We start from the raw sequence: 14,527 nt of genomic DNA on the forward strand, positions 1-14,527 counted from the left end.
CTATTGTACTCTATACTACTCTCTCCCCACCCCCACCCTCCTCTAGCTAATCTCTCCACGCTTCAGGCTCTCTGCCTTTATTCCTGATGAAGGGCTTTTGCCCGAAACGTTGATTTTGCCTGTCCTCGGACTTTGCCTGTCCTCAGATGCTGCCTGAACTGCTGTGCTCTTCCAGCACCACTGATCCAGAAACTGGAAGCTCAGTGTCCTTTTTAGAAACATAAAGTAGCTGTTGTGTGAAGTAGTCAGCAAGTCTATGCTTTGTTTCCCCAATGTAGAGGAGACCACATTGTGAGCAACAAATGCAGAGGACTAGATTGAGTGAAGTACAGGTAAACTGCTGCTTCACCTGGAAGATGTGTTTGGGTATTGGATATTGAGGAGGGAGTAAGTAAATGGGTAAGTGTTATACCTTCAGCAGTTGGAGGTGAAAGTGCTGTGAGGCTGTTGCGGGGGTGCTGAGACTGAAGACAGAATGGACCAGGGTGTCCCAGAGGGAAGGGTGGACAAAGGAGAGGAGGGGAATATAGTGGTGGCATTCTAATGGATGGTGGCGGAAATGACGGATTATCATCCTCTGGATGTGGATGCTGGTGGGATGGTAGGTAAGGACAAGGATGACTGTATCACTATTGTGGGAGGGAAGAGAATGGGTGAGGGCCGAAGTGCAGGAGATGAGTCAAACCCGGCTGAGGCCCCTGTCAAACATGGTGCTGGGGAATCCTTGGTTGAGGAAGACGGTGGACATTGCAGAAGCCCCCTTGTTAAAGTTGGCATCATCAGAATAGATGTGACAGAGATGAAGAAACTGAGAGTCTTTACAGGAAGCAGGGTATAAGGATGTACAGTCAAGGTAATTATGGGAGGTGGTTGGTCTGTAGTCGATATTGGTGTCAAGGTTAGAGTAATGTTTGGAAAAGCACATCAGGTCAGGCAGCATCTGAGGAGCAGGAAAATCGACGTTTCGGGCAAAAGCCCTTCATCAGGAATTGAGGAATTGATATTGGTTGCCAGCCTATCCCCACAAAATGGAAACAGATATTGAGGAAGGGAAGAGAGGAGTCAGAGATAGACCAGGTGAAGGTGAGAGTGGGTTGGAAATTGGAAGCAAAAAGGATAAACTTTTCCAGTTCTGGGCATGAGAGGAAAGCAGCACCGATGATGTCATCGATGTACTAGAGAAAGACTTGTGGGCGGGGACCAGTGTAGGATTGGAATAAGGAATGTTCCATGTACCTGACAAAGAGGCAGGCATAACTAGGGCACATGCAGGTACCCATGGCCACCCCTTTGATCTGAAGAAGTGAGAGGAGTTAACAGCTCCACCATTTCTGCCATATCCAGCAGAAGGTCCACATACAGGACTGCCCAGGCAGACTTCTTGTTTCTGCCCCACAGAACTCATTTATTCCTACCTTGATTCAATTTTTTCTCCATTTGTCCAGTCCCTCCCCGCTTACATCTATGACTCCTTTGACACCTTATGTCAGTTTCAGAATTTCCAGTTTGTGGGCTCCATCTGCCTCCACTTCACCATGGATGTGCATTTCCTTTACACATCCATCCCCTATCAGGATGGTCTTAGGGGTCTTCCTGTGAAAAAGGCCTGAACCATCCCCAACCACCACCTCCTTCTCCGCCGAGCCAAGCTCATCCTCACCCTGAACAATTTCTCTTTTAACCTCTTTTAACTCAACCCATTGTTAGCCATCATTTGGAGATGCCGGTGTTGGACTGAGGTGTACAAAGTTAAAAATCACACAACACCAGGTTATAGTCCAACAGGTTTAATTGGAAGCACACTAGCTTTCGGAGCGACGCTCCTTCATCAGGACTACCACCTGATGAAGGAGCGTCACTCCGAAAGCTAGTGTGCTTCCAATTAAACCTGTTGGACTATAACTTGGTGTTGTGTGATTTTTAACATTGTTAGCCACTAATAGTCCCCATTAGCAGTTGTTCACTCTCCTAGGCTGACCATTATCCACTACTTTGTCTGTCCAATAGTTCTCTCTTTTTAAGTTCTGGCTCTCCCTATCATTCACTCCTTATCCCATCAACCGACCCTACTTTCTGCACAAAAGAACAACTTTTTCCTAGCTACCATCAGTTCTGAAGTAGGGTTGCTGGACCTGAAACGTTAATTCTAATTTCTCTCCATAGATGCTTCCAGACCTACTGCGATTTTTCAGCAATTTCTTTTCTTGTTTAAGTTTTTCTGTCATTCCTGTATTGGTGCAATACACTAAATTCTCAGTCAATGATATTGTATAAGGTTGCTATTTCACCAACGAAAATAAAATTCATAACATGATGAAATGACAACTTTTGGATGCAGTGCTATAGTGATACAGTGAGAAAAAAACATCAACTAACAGTGATATAAATTTTAATGTCAAACTATCCCCAGGAACTATTGACCCAGTACTTTGACAACCTAATGCATTCCTAAACTTAAAAATGCCCATTTTATATCACCTTTATTAAAATGTCCACAGAAACAGAGTGTCACCCTTATACAACTTAATGTACTTCATTCCTGAAAAAGATCACATAACTTACTTCGGCCATGTATACTTCCGAATTTTCTGAAAAAAAAACTTGAAAATTGCCTGAAAGTAATCTGGGATCCTGAATTACCATGAAAAAGAAATTAAATATTACTTCTGCAAAAAAAATCAAATTTCTGCTTAAGGGGAAACTGTTCTTCATTAGTGTAAAAATAGGTACATCTTATATTTGAAAGGCACTTCAATACCTGTCACATTATATATATATTAACTTAAAGAGTTGCCTCATTATCCCAATAAGAGGAATTTGGAATCTGGTGACAGGCAGAGTCACGTACAGTGTGTAATATATAAAGGCCACAGACTCTTCAACCTTTTCCACCTTTTTTTTGCTATGTGTAAAATTAATGAAGCAAAGAAAGGTCAAAGATTTTAGACAAAGGAAAAGGTGGCATTTATGGAGGAAGTTCTTTATAAAACATGATCAATATTTGTTAAACAGTCCAGCTAAGCAGAGTCAACTGCCACATACACTAAACCCAACCTGACTATGAAACAAACATCCTTTGATTTATTCTTGGAAAGTGAACTGAAAAGTTACTTCAAGCTGAGCGCCGACAGTGAGTAGAATGAATGCAAGACACTAATCAGGGAACAGCCTTCAAAAGATAAATGATGTAATCGCTATAGCATTGCTGTAACTTTTGAGTTTCTTGTCATGACAGCTGTAGGCCTTAATGTTGCATGGCAGCTATGCTGAAACCAGCCCCTGCTGTCAGCACAGCTATCATTTTTCATGGGTCATCTATTATCTACAGAATCTGTCATTATCTAAGGACTTTCAAATAGTTCCATCCAAAGAAAAGAACTGTGGCATTTATTTTAAACTGGGGGCATTTTGGTGAAGGAGGTGAGTGTGAAATGAAGGTGGGTTCTACATTTGTGAATGCAGCTCCAGAGGATATAACTGGTACTTTTGTTTATTTGGACAGATGCACAGAGGCATCTCTGAACTTCTGCCAGTGATCAAAGGAACTGATGATGTAGAACAGATTCATGGGCTATGTCCTATCAGACTCTAGTTTACTCACCATCCATCATCCAAAGACTGAGACCTATCTGAATGATGATCACACCCCAAACACTAAAAATGAATTACGGCTCCAGTTGAGCCAGGTGTCTTGCCTCCAGAAATGAAGGCAATCTTGCTCACGTAAATTAAGAACTCACTGAAATTTAAGCCCCAAAGAGTAGTGGAACTCAATTTAAGGGAATGGTGTGTCAAGCTAATTCATTGATTTACAAGACTGTCAAGTGCTAAACATGTTTTTAGGTGTGCAAAACATCATTAAGAGCAAATAAAAAAGTTTAATTGAGACAGTAGCATTTAACATACCTACAAAGAATCAAATATCAAGAAAATTAACCCAATTTCTTTCCCAAATACCTTGATCTTAAAAGGCAACTAATTTTTTTCACCGAGTTTGTACTTGGTGATAAGATGGGCTATTTCCTAAATATCCACAAGTTTTAAATACGTGCAGGTTACAATGCCTACTTGTTCCCTCCCCCCCCCCCACCCCTCACCCCCAACGCTTGCTGATCTCTATAGCTGAACTATTAAATAGTTTTCACAGCAATGATGATTCAAACAAGATCTGTATTGTAAACAAGTGATTGTGACAGAATGGATGATTGCAATATAGGTCAGTCAGTATAAGTGTCTGGACAGAAGCATGAATGTGAACAGTGCACTCCAGTGTAAAAGGCATGTGCGCCATGCAATACAGTTTCCCCCATCCCTTCAATTTTGATACTTTACATAAGTTAATGAAACATGATTGTTTTATGCACAAACATGTGTTATTTGGAGTGAAGTAAGGTTGCCTAAAAGAATAAGGGCATGGTAGTTATGTAACTGAAATTGTAACCTAGAGATTTGAGTTCAAATCTCCACCAAGACATGCAATCACATCCTTTATAACAAATTCCTGTATTTTCCCTACGACAGAGGCTAGCAAGTCTGTGGTTCCCCATTTTCACTCTGAGTTCTTTCTTTAATGTGGGGTTACATTGCAACCTTCCAATACACAGGCACTGTTCGAAGACTAATCGAATTTTCAAAGATAGTCACCAATGCATCTACTGTAATCATCTCTTCAACAGTCTATAGTGAAGGTCATCGGGTCTCAGGAATTTGTCAATCTTCAGTCCTATTATTTTTTAAATAACATTGCTTTATTAATACCAATTTTGTTTAGTTCCACACTTTCACCTTGGATCTTAATTATTTCTGTGAGACTTATGAAGACAGGTACAAAATTTATTTCAGTTAAAAGCTAAATAGTGCGAATACTGGAAATCTAAAATGGAAGAGTCATATTCAGAAGAGTCACATATGACTCAAAACACTAACTGTTTCTCACCCCACAAATGCTGCCAGACCAGATAGTTTTTCCAACACTTACAGTTTTTATTTAGCTTTTGTGCCATTTCTCTGTTTCCTATTGTAAATTCTCCTGTCTTTGCCTATAATGGATCTACATTTATTTTTGTTAATCTTGACCTTTTTAAAAACCTATTAAAGCTTTTACAAATTGTTTGAAAGTTTCTTGCTATTTTATATACATATTTTATTCAATCTTAGTTAACTTCTTGATCTTCCTTTGCTGAATTCTAAAATGCTCTCAATCCTCAGGCTTACAACTCTTTGGCAATTTTATAAACTATCTTTAAGTTCCCTTGTTTTTATACTGGGTACATAGGCCTTAAAGAAATGTATGTTTTTATTTGAAAACCAAGCAATAATTGTTTACATATTATCCATTACTACCTACCATAAAACCTCCAGAAAATTGTCAAAAGAACATTTCAGGACTTCTCCTTTCAAGTAAGCCACCAAGTAGTATCAAACCACAACAATAACCTCAAGCGATTCAAGAATTGCTCACAACCACCTTCTCAAGGGCAAATAGATACAGGTAATAAGTGTTGGCATTTCAAGTAGCGTGCACTTCCCAGGAATGAATAAATAAAAAAAGTCATTTCAAAGCTAATATATTTGCCTGACTATAATTTGCTTTCATAACATATTTTTAGGAGTCTCAAGTACAGTCTCAAATTTATTCTAATTTTTTTTATAATTGTGTTTATTTTCAGTCGGGAGGTGGTCAATGCATTTGTTTACCTAAAAATAAAATCTGGTCCTTAAAGTATATATTTTACCTCATGATAACTTAAAAATATTGCCAACGGTGGATATAATATTAATGATAATTGATGGCACACATTGTGCAATAATTTTATGATTTGTTTTTAAAAAGACTCAATGCCTTTTCGGAATGTGATTTTTAAGAAAGATGATGGAAGCAGTGTTGTAGAGTGGGATTAAAATTAGAAGTACAGAAAACATTTACACTCTTTAAAAAATTTTGGAAGAGTGTTAAGACAGCAGGATCTTTATGGGTTGCCCTACAGAAAGAAAGCTCAGGTCATGCTGAGCCACTGGAATAACAATTTGACTGCAGCCGCTGGTGGCATTCAGCATATTCATGACAAACGCAGACTCATTTCACAGGTGTATTAAAGTATTACTTACCCTCTTTCAGGATAGACATGTCACCAGTTCCAACAGTGAATAGTGATGCATAAAATTGAGGGAGAAAATATGTAGAAAATAAGCATACATCAGAGGCAGGGTCAAGAACCTAATTTCACAGTGACATACAGGTAATTTGGCTTTGAAAATCTTTGTCAATTCTAAACTCATTTGGAAAAGCATAGCTCAAAAGGCTGGTGTCTGAATATGAGATAGCTACCCTGAATTCCAATATTTATAGCACAGTTTGCAAATACATTACCCCTGTCACAATGAAATAAGTGACATACTTACATGCTGAGCGAGTTGGTCCAAAGGTGTTAGAACCAAGGGAGGGGGAGATAAGAAGACAAGTAATTAGTACATTAATCTTTTTTATGATATCATTTTTCAGACCTATATGATCGTAATGTAAATTAGAAATAAAGGAGGGTTCATGGAAAATAGAATTAATTTCAAGTAGGTCAATCGCTCTACAATAACTGCATTTCAAACAGAGTGTAATTTATGGCAACATTTGTCCATTTTCCTGCACACTGCTGATTACAATGCTCTTGCTCACTTCTATCAGTTGAAAGTCAGCTTGCCAGATAACATTCTGCACCATAATGAAATTCATTTGCAGTACAAAAACTTGAGTGAATCAAACAAGCGCTGTTACAGCCCTTAATGGCATTCTATGGATTATTGATTTTTGATTTAGTTTCTGCTCACCAGAAACCCATTTTAACAGCACCATTACCTCCATAACGATTAGAGACAAAAAGTTAATTATGTAATTATAAAGCCAATAACAGACTTGTCTGGTTTACTTTGCTTTAGTCAGTTTAAACATTATCTCTCATGTGCACATCATAACAGCCTGGATGTGAAGAGAGAGATTAACACAATCAAAGCAGATGTGAAATTTAATTCTCCAGGCCATTGCTGTCTGGGAAACCATTAAGTAATCACAGCATTCTTCCTCTATTAAATTCACGTCTGCCACTTCACATACAAAAGGTGGAAAAGTGGAAAAAAGGTGCAATGGAGCATTCCAATTTTATTTGACTTGAACGCAAACCAAGCCTCAGGCACACTGTGGAAAAAAAGGTCTTAAATGGGATGCCTCAATTTATTTGAAAATGAAAAGGTTGGAGAAAAGAAATTAAAGCCTGGATGCACTAGCAAAGATAAACTAAGGAACAGATTTCACCTTGAAGAAAAACTACAGTTATGGGGAATCACTATTAAAAAATGCAAATATGAAGGTTTCTTCTAACCTTATAGGGCTACAATTGCAGTTTTGCAGTATTTCAAAATGATTTATTCTGTGAAATTAAAATGGATATTTCTCGATGTTACTAATATTACATTATTTCTCTGCTAAAATATTTGACAATATCCATTTTATTAGTCTTCATAGCTTGGATTCAAAACTGTCAATAACTGAGCCTCCGTAATATTCTCTTGACATTTTTCAACACATTAAAAATTATTCAAGGATTTCAAGTGAATTTAGAATCAAGGATAAGCTATCTGCTAAGATATATGGATAAAATGAATAAAGCTACAATCTTTATTTGTCGACCACTTATTTCAAACATGGTATATAGTAATCATTGCAAGTTTATATACATGCAAATTAATTCAAGACGAGTGAAAATGGTTCCATTATATCTAAAAGAGGAACAGTCTAGTGCTGTCACACAAAAAAATTACCATAAAATAAAGACGATGAAGCAACAAATAACATAATAAATAAAATTTGATAAAAAAGGGTTATTTTTCTTGACTGTTGCACCCTGCCCTGCTGAATAACATACATTTTTTAATTAACATGCCAATTTAATCAAACAATTGGTCTTTTACATTTTGTAAACATATGTATATCAACAGTTTTTTGGTTTATTAGAAGATACTTATCAAAGATTAAAAATATTCACTCAAATTAAAATTGCATACTACATTTAAGAATGCATATATATAGCCAAATATTCTTCACCAAACCCTTTTTGTGTAAGAATTAAAGTTTAGCACAATATTTAACTATGAGGTAGAATCTAAGGTAAGCCATCTCTAAACCAAAAACATATGTGGAAATGGAGATAAATGTGAAAACTGGCATTTTTCATTATTAGGGATTTCTGCACCCTTAAGTTCTGATAATTGAAAGTTTGAAGGACAGGAATTGGTCTAATTCAGAGCTCTTGGGATAGATTTTCAATGCCATATGGGCATAAATGTGGCATTGAGATTGGCAGTCCATTATAGAAACCGTCCGATTTTCAGTTCCATTGAGTTAAAGAAATTCAAGTCAGGCAATTCTACAATATGGCCATCCATAATGTCAGTTAGTTTTGCAACTTGTAAATATAGCTATCTCTATACCATCCAGTGTCAGAATTCATTTTCTACAAAATGTCATTTTTCTTCAGTCAGCAGGAGTATAATCTGATATTAAGCCTGACTGATGTTAACAATTTTTCTTAAAATTGCTTTAGAATTCCAAATTTATAATGATTGAAAAAAACAAAAATAAGCTTTTCTAGTTCCTCTTGGATCAATGGTATGGCACATTAACATATTAGTCAATGAATTTCCCACCACAAAAACTCAAAACTGGTCAGAAATCGGTTATACCTAAAATGAACCTATTCAGTGTGGTTGTGTACACAAAATCAGTCAGATTTTAATTCTTTAAAAATGTATTCACTGCATCTACACCGCATTTGCCGATGCATATTCGAGCTATATTAGAGTCTTCAAAGTACTTTTAATAAATTTCCTAAAATGAACTGACAGTAGTGCCGTACTCAGATTTAATAGCATGCTAAGATGGCAGATTTGACAGGTCTGAATGACAGTCTAGCAAGACCACTATAAAGAGCCCCTGTCTGTTTAATAGAAGAAAGGTGCCTTTTTTAAAGTATGCCAGCAGGGGGTGAAAGAACAAAGGCGCGAATGGGGGAGGGGGAAGAAAATATGCTCAGGATTTCAAGAGACCAATCAAACATCACTTAACATCTCAGTCACTTTACAGATTTAACATTGACATCAATGCCAGCTCTGGCGATTGTCTTCCTTGCCATGCTTGGCTGCCCAGTGAAGTGCTGTCTAAGAAATTCACACATAATCCAACTAAATACTTTCTGTAGCATAAAGCTCATTTTATTGTCATTATATTTTAGACAAAAGGTCTTCGTTGGGCAACATAAACAGTATTCTAATGGTTGTGGCCTCATTCTTTCTAATAACTCCACAAAGAAATGACATTTCACAGAAAATGGTCACAATTATTTTATTATTGCACATTAACTTGATAACCTAGTGACAACAAAATAGTACTAATTGGGGTTTTAGCAACAAGGGATTAATTAGTATGTATCCATTATGATTTCCTAATATGCACATGAATTTTCAAGATCAGCTTGTAGATTTTATTTCTGAGAACCAATCTTACTTTACATTGTTTCAGTTTTAGGTTTTTAAAAAAAGACTAAAATTAGCAACAAATTATTTTTTGTAAAAGTTGTGATTTTCAAGCAACAGGGAATGGAACATTTTCTTTTCGCAACAGAAATAAACACCCTTGGTTCAGGGCAGCATGGGATGAGGTACTAGGTGTAGGTCTCTTACATTGTTGACCAACCAAATGTGTGAGAAGATCGCCTCCTGTACTAGCATTTCTTATACTATCCTTATCATCTCTCCCAGTAAGACTGCCTAATTGGTGTTGAATTACGGGCAGTTTGGTTTTCTATTCTTTGGGAACTGGGTTGAGTATGCTAAAACACTGAAGACTTTTTATGGTCATCAGAGAACAAAGGCTTTCACCTCAAATGTTGAGGTGGATTTTTTTTGTAAAGTTCCTGAAATGGTGTAATTCAATATCAGGCATCAGTACCTTAGCTTACTATTATTTTTCAATATTATTGTTAAAGTAATTATAAGCAGACATGTTGGAATTGCAGCTGAACTCAATGAGGCATCTTCTACTATATAAGGAACAATAATGAAAAGTGATGCCACAAAATTGATTAAATTGATTCAGAAATGCTTGAAATTGAAACAAGTATTTACTTCTGAAATTCTTTAATCTCTCAACACTGTTCATTTTTATTTTTTCCCGTACTTATTACATATACTAAAAAATGTCACCCCAGAAGGCTAAAGATAAGTAGTTTTTGACCTTCTCTCATCACCCTAAGCCATCTCCTCATTTGCCTGCAGACACGGTTTTGCTCATCAGTCCTGCATGTCTCCCATTGACACTTGCTCTCATTCCACTTTGCTGAAGAAATCTGCACTGTGAACACAGTTTGACATTTCCTGACATTTCATGAACTAATTACACTACAAATAATTAAGCATGTTCACATCTGTAACAAACGAAGGCAAAATGGTTGTCAGCACCAATGATTGATGACCTCCCTGAGACTTTATCTGATGAGATTCTCTCCACTACAGGCAGACCTGGATGCCAGCATGTTTGCAATAATGCCTTCAGCCTTTTCATCTGATCAAACCAACAAAATGCTCTAAGAAAAGGATGGGAAAATTAATGACTACAATGAAATATTTGCATTTTTTCAGGCTAGAAAAACAATGAACAAGAGATGTGACAACCTCAATTATTTGGTGGTGCTAAAAGCTCGGAGACAGCTCCTGCTGGAGAGCACTGCTGGGAAGCCCTAGGGTGTCAAACAGGCTGTGAAAATGGCAGGTGACGAGGACAACCTTTTTACATAGAAGAGACCCATATGCAAAGCCACAAAGAACAAAATACTAAGGGACAAATTTTATGCTAAGGAAAATGTGTCACTTACATAAAACCTTTTTGGAACTCTTATCAATTTACTGAAACACATGACAGCACACTGTTCAACCTAGTCCACAGCAGTCAACACTTTACTAATGCGGAACTGCCCTGTTAAGTATTTCCTCTACAGATTGTGTACAACTATCAATAAACCTGTACTGGATGCAAATTCTAAACTGGATTAATTGAACATGACTGTGAAGGTAAGAATCTAATTTATTAGGGATAAAAGAAACTAAGAGAGCATTTAAAATTAGTCATTTTAGTTCATTTTATTTTAATTTTCTTTTTGTCTGATGACATCAGATATTTAAAGTCAATTTAATTGTCTTTGAAAAGAACGTGTAACCAGTAACAAAGTCTATTTTTAAAAATTCACCATAAATTAATCTGGGACATTTTTCCTTCTAGTATAACAAACAGTGTTGTGGTACATTGACGCAGGTAATTTTCTTCTATAGTATAGCTAGGTGTAAAAATACTCTTTGACAGAAAAAGCAAATATTTTTGAAACTGTTTCAGTTGCTGCGTTTCAATATTTGCACGCTAGTAAGCTAATGCCCTTCTAGAAAATAAATACTCACATCAATCAATTCTGCATTGTGCCAATTGGAGGCTAAATTGTTTTTGCTGTCTCTTATAAATTCCTTCTACAGATTAAATGATGATGCATAAAACTAACTGAGCACGACTAAAACTGGTGAGTTTAATTTTGTTTGTATAGATTTTGGAGTTGGATAAGTACTGTATCAGTGTCCTCCCTAGGAATTTGGTGACATGAAGCTGGATACACTTTAAAGCATGGTCGTTTAATGTTAAAAGGCTTGGATAATACATGAGCAAAATTAAGAAAAATGGCACAAAGCTTTTAAGCATTTTCCCAAGACAAATTATGTAATATTGTTTCTGTATGTGCAAATAATACTCGTTGAGTCTAAAGCCCATTAGACTAAAAACACATCAGAGCTGGTGAAATCTTTGCATAGTGAAACAATGAATTTTTCCTATTTTCATGGGATTTCACTGTCAAAAAAATGTCTATTGGTCCTTGACTCTGGAGCAGACAGTGGAGGGGGTTAATTGCTGGTATGAACACGCCTGCATGACTTTGGTTAACTAATATGGTCTTTGTTGTCTGTGTTCACAGTTATTGTTTTCATACTCAAGAAGGTTTCAGGGCTTCTGTGTGGTACAATGGGGTTGCCTGCCTTAGAATTCTGGAACACAGCGTCAGGTTGTCATGTTGAGGTTGTACAGGATGTTGGTGAGGCCTCCTCTGGAGTAGTGTTTGCAGTTCTGGTCACCCTACTATAGGAAAGGTATTAATAAATTGGAGAGGGTTCAAAAGATATTTAGCGGGATGTTGCCAGGAATGGAGGGTTGGAGTTATGAAAATAGGCTGGAGGGCTGAGACTTAGTCACTGGAGCATAGGAAGTTGAGGGGTGACTCTATAGCGGTTTATAAAATCATGAGGGGAATAAATAAGGTAAATAGCAAGGGTCTTTTCCCTAGGTTGGAGGTGTTTAAAACCGGGGTGGGGGGGGGGGGGGGGGCAGTGTTTTAAGATGAGAGGAGAAAGTTTAAAAAAGATGTGAGGGGCAACTTTTTTACACAGAGAGTGGTTCATGTGTGCATTGAACTGCCAGAGGAAGTGGTGGATGCAGATATAGTTACAACATGTACAAGACATTTGAATAAATACATGAGTAGGAAACGTTTGCAGGGATATGAGCTAAACACAGCAAATGGGACTAGCTTAGCTTGGGAACATGGACTAGTTGAACCGAAGGGTTTGTTTCCATGCTGTATGACTCTACGACCAATAAAAACACAATGAGAGGAAAATGAAATATTGTTACTTTGTTGCAAGTGAAAAAATATTGGTGAAGATGATAAGTATATTTACTGCTGCTCTTGAGACCCAAATTGTTTCTGGTTTCTGACAACAAAAATCTATCATTGAAATTGAATCAAATGAATGACCACAGGTCCCATATCCTAACTATTATTAAGATCACAAAATTCACATTTCAGTATTATCTGCCTAGGATCTTAACTTACCCTGACCACACTGTTTAGCCCTTATCTGTGCAGTCTGACTGCCAACATTTTTCACACTAATCTACCAAGTTCAACTCAACAGAAATTTTAATTCATCAAATTCATCAAAAACTGTGCAACCTTCATTTTAGTACATAATTCCATCACTTCTCATCATAATGGTTTAACTACTGGCACTCCTGTTCCAAAATATTTTCAAATTTCTAGCCTCATTTACAAAGTCTTCCACGGCCTTGACTACTTTGTTTCTGCCGTCACCCCCTCTTAAACAAAAACAGAGAGCTTTGCAGAAACTCAGAAGGTTTGGTTGCATCTGTAGACAGAAAAACAATTCTGCATGTAGGTTTGCTCGCGGAAGCTGGAAGCTGGAAATAGAATGCTGACAAAGGGTCACTGGACTCAAAATGTTGACTCTGTTTTTCTCTGTACAGTTGCTGGCTGAGCTTGAGATTCTCCAGCACTTTACGGTTTTATTTGTTTCAGATTTCTAACATCCACAGTTCTTTGTTTATATCTATGTTCCCACTAGTCCTACTATCTCCAACCTAATGCTCTTTTACCCTTCTTTACACCACTCTGCCTGAGGATGCATAGCTGTCAGTCAACAATCACCTAAATGGCAATTTTATTCCCAAAGTTTTCTGTCTTATTCCCTCATCTTCCTCAAAAAGCCTCTTTACAAATTAGGACTTTGATTATACCATCTCTTGTCTATTATAACTCTCTTGCTCTTAAGACTGAAAAGAAATAACAAAAAGAATGGCAGAGCAAGTCAGAACTGGGAGTAAATGAAGACTCAGTTTTCAGACATTTGCAGAAGTACGCATAGAAAGTAGATTTTCACAATCGCTGTAATATGTAAATAACATTTAAAAAGAAATCAGTTAATAAATGAAAGGATGACAAGACTTCACACCTTAAGACTTTTGCTATAACAACAGAGTAAAGATCTTTGACTAAACATTTTATTTGTTGGCCAATTGTACTTTAAATCATAAAACAGAACATTTTCCTTTCAAGCACAACTGAACACACACTTCAGATATAATTTACACTGTCCTTTAAGTAGATATTCAATTCTCTTGTAACTAGTTTAAGGTGACACTTAGACCTTGAGGGCACAGTCTGGGAGAGGTGGGTACAAATGGTTTAAATCACCAATGCATGTGCTTCTAGAAGACATAGGCTCATTAGCTAAGTAACTCATCAATCTTGATCACCAGTATTCAAAGCAGCCAATCAGGCGATAGATCATCCCGATTGACAACTCAGCTAATGTTTGCTCTTTTTCTGAATAGCTGCAATAATTAGCCTAGCAGGAGGTAGCCAGATTCCCCAGTCCCTCTGAAGTTACTGACTTTGAGCTGAATCTTATGTTTCTTTAGCTAAATGTGAGTTGTGTTGAGTTTTTTTTTGAGAGAGATTTTCTCCAATGAGGCCCCAGCAAGATTTCTCAGAGTATCTTACCAAAAATCTTATTAACAGCCTCATTAACTATCCCATCCTTCCCTGTGAGTCCCTCATGACAGGTCCGAGTTCCATCATACTACATGCCA

The 14,527-nt window shown here is 37.1% G+C and overlaps 1 long non-coding RNA gene across 1 annotated transcript in view; it reads right to left on the reverse strand.

The window, feature by feature from the left end:
• The window catches only part of LOC122558432, a 21,018-nt gene extending 14,314 nt beyond the window's left edge, over positions 1-6,704 (reverse strand). The window contains exons 1-2 of the long non-coding RNA XR_006314139.1: positions 6,403-6,704; positions 6,109-6,111 (exon numbers count right to left, since the gene is read on the reverse strand). This is a non-coding gene — a long non-coding RNA (uncharacterized LOC122558432). The remainder of the gene's footprint in view (positions 1-6,108; positions 6,112-6,402) is intronic.
• Positions 6,705-14,527: the final 7,823 nt, after the last annotated feature.

Source organism: Chiloscyllium plagiosum, chromosome 17 (assembly GCF_004010195.1).
Source record: "Chiloscyllium plagiosum isolate BGI_BamShark_2017 chromosome 17, ASM401019v2, whole genome shotgun sequence".
Lineage (NCBI taxonomy): Eukaryota > Metazoa > Chordata > Chondrichthyes > Orectolobiformes > Hemiscylliidae > Chiloscyllium > Chiloscyllium plagiosum.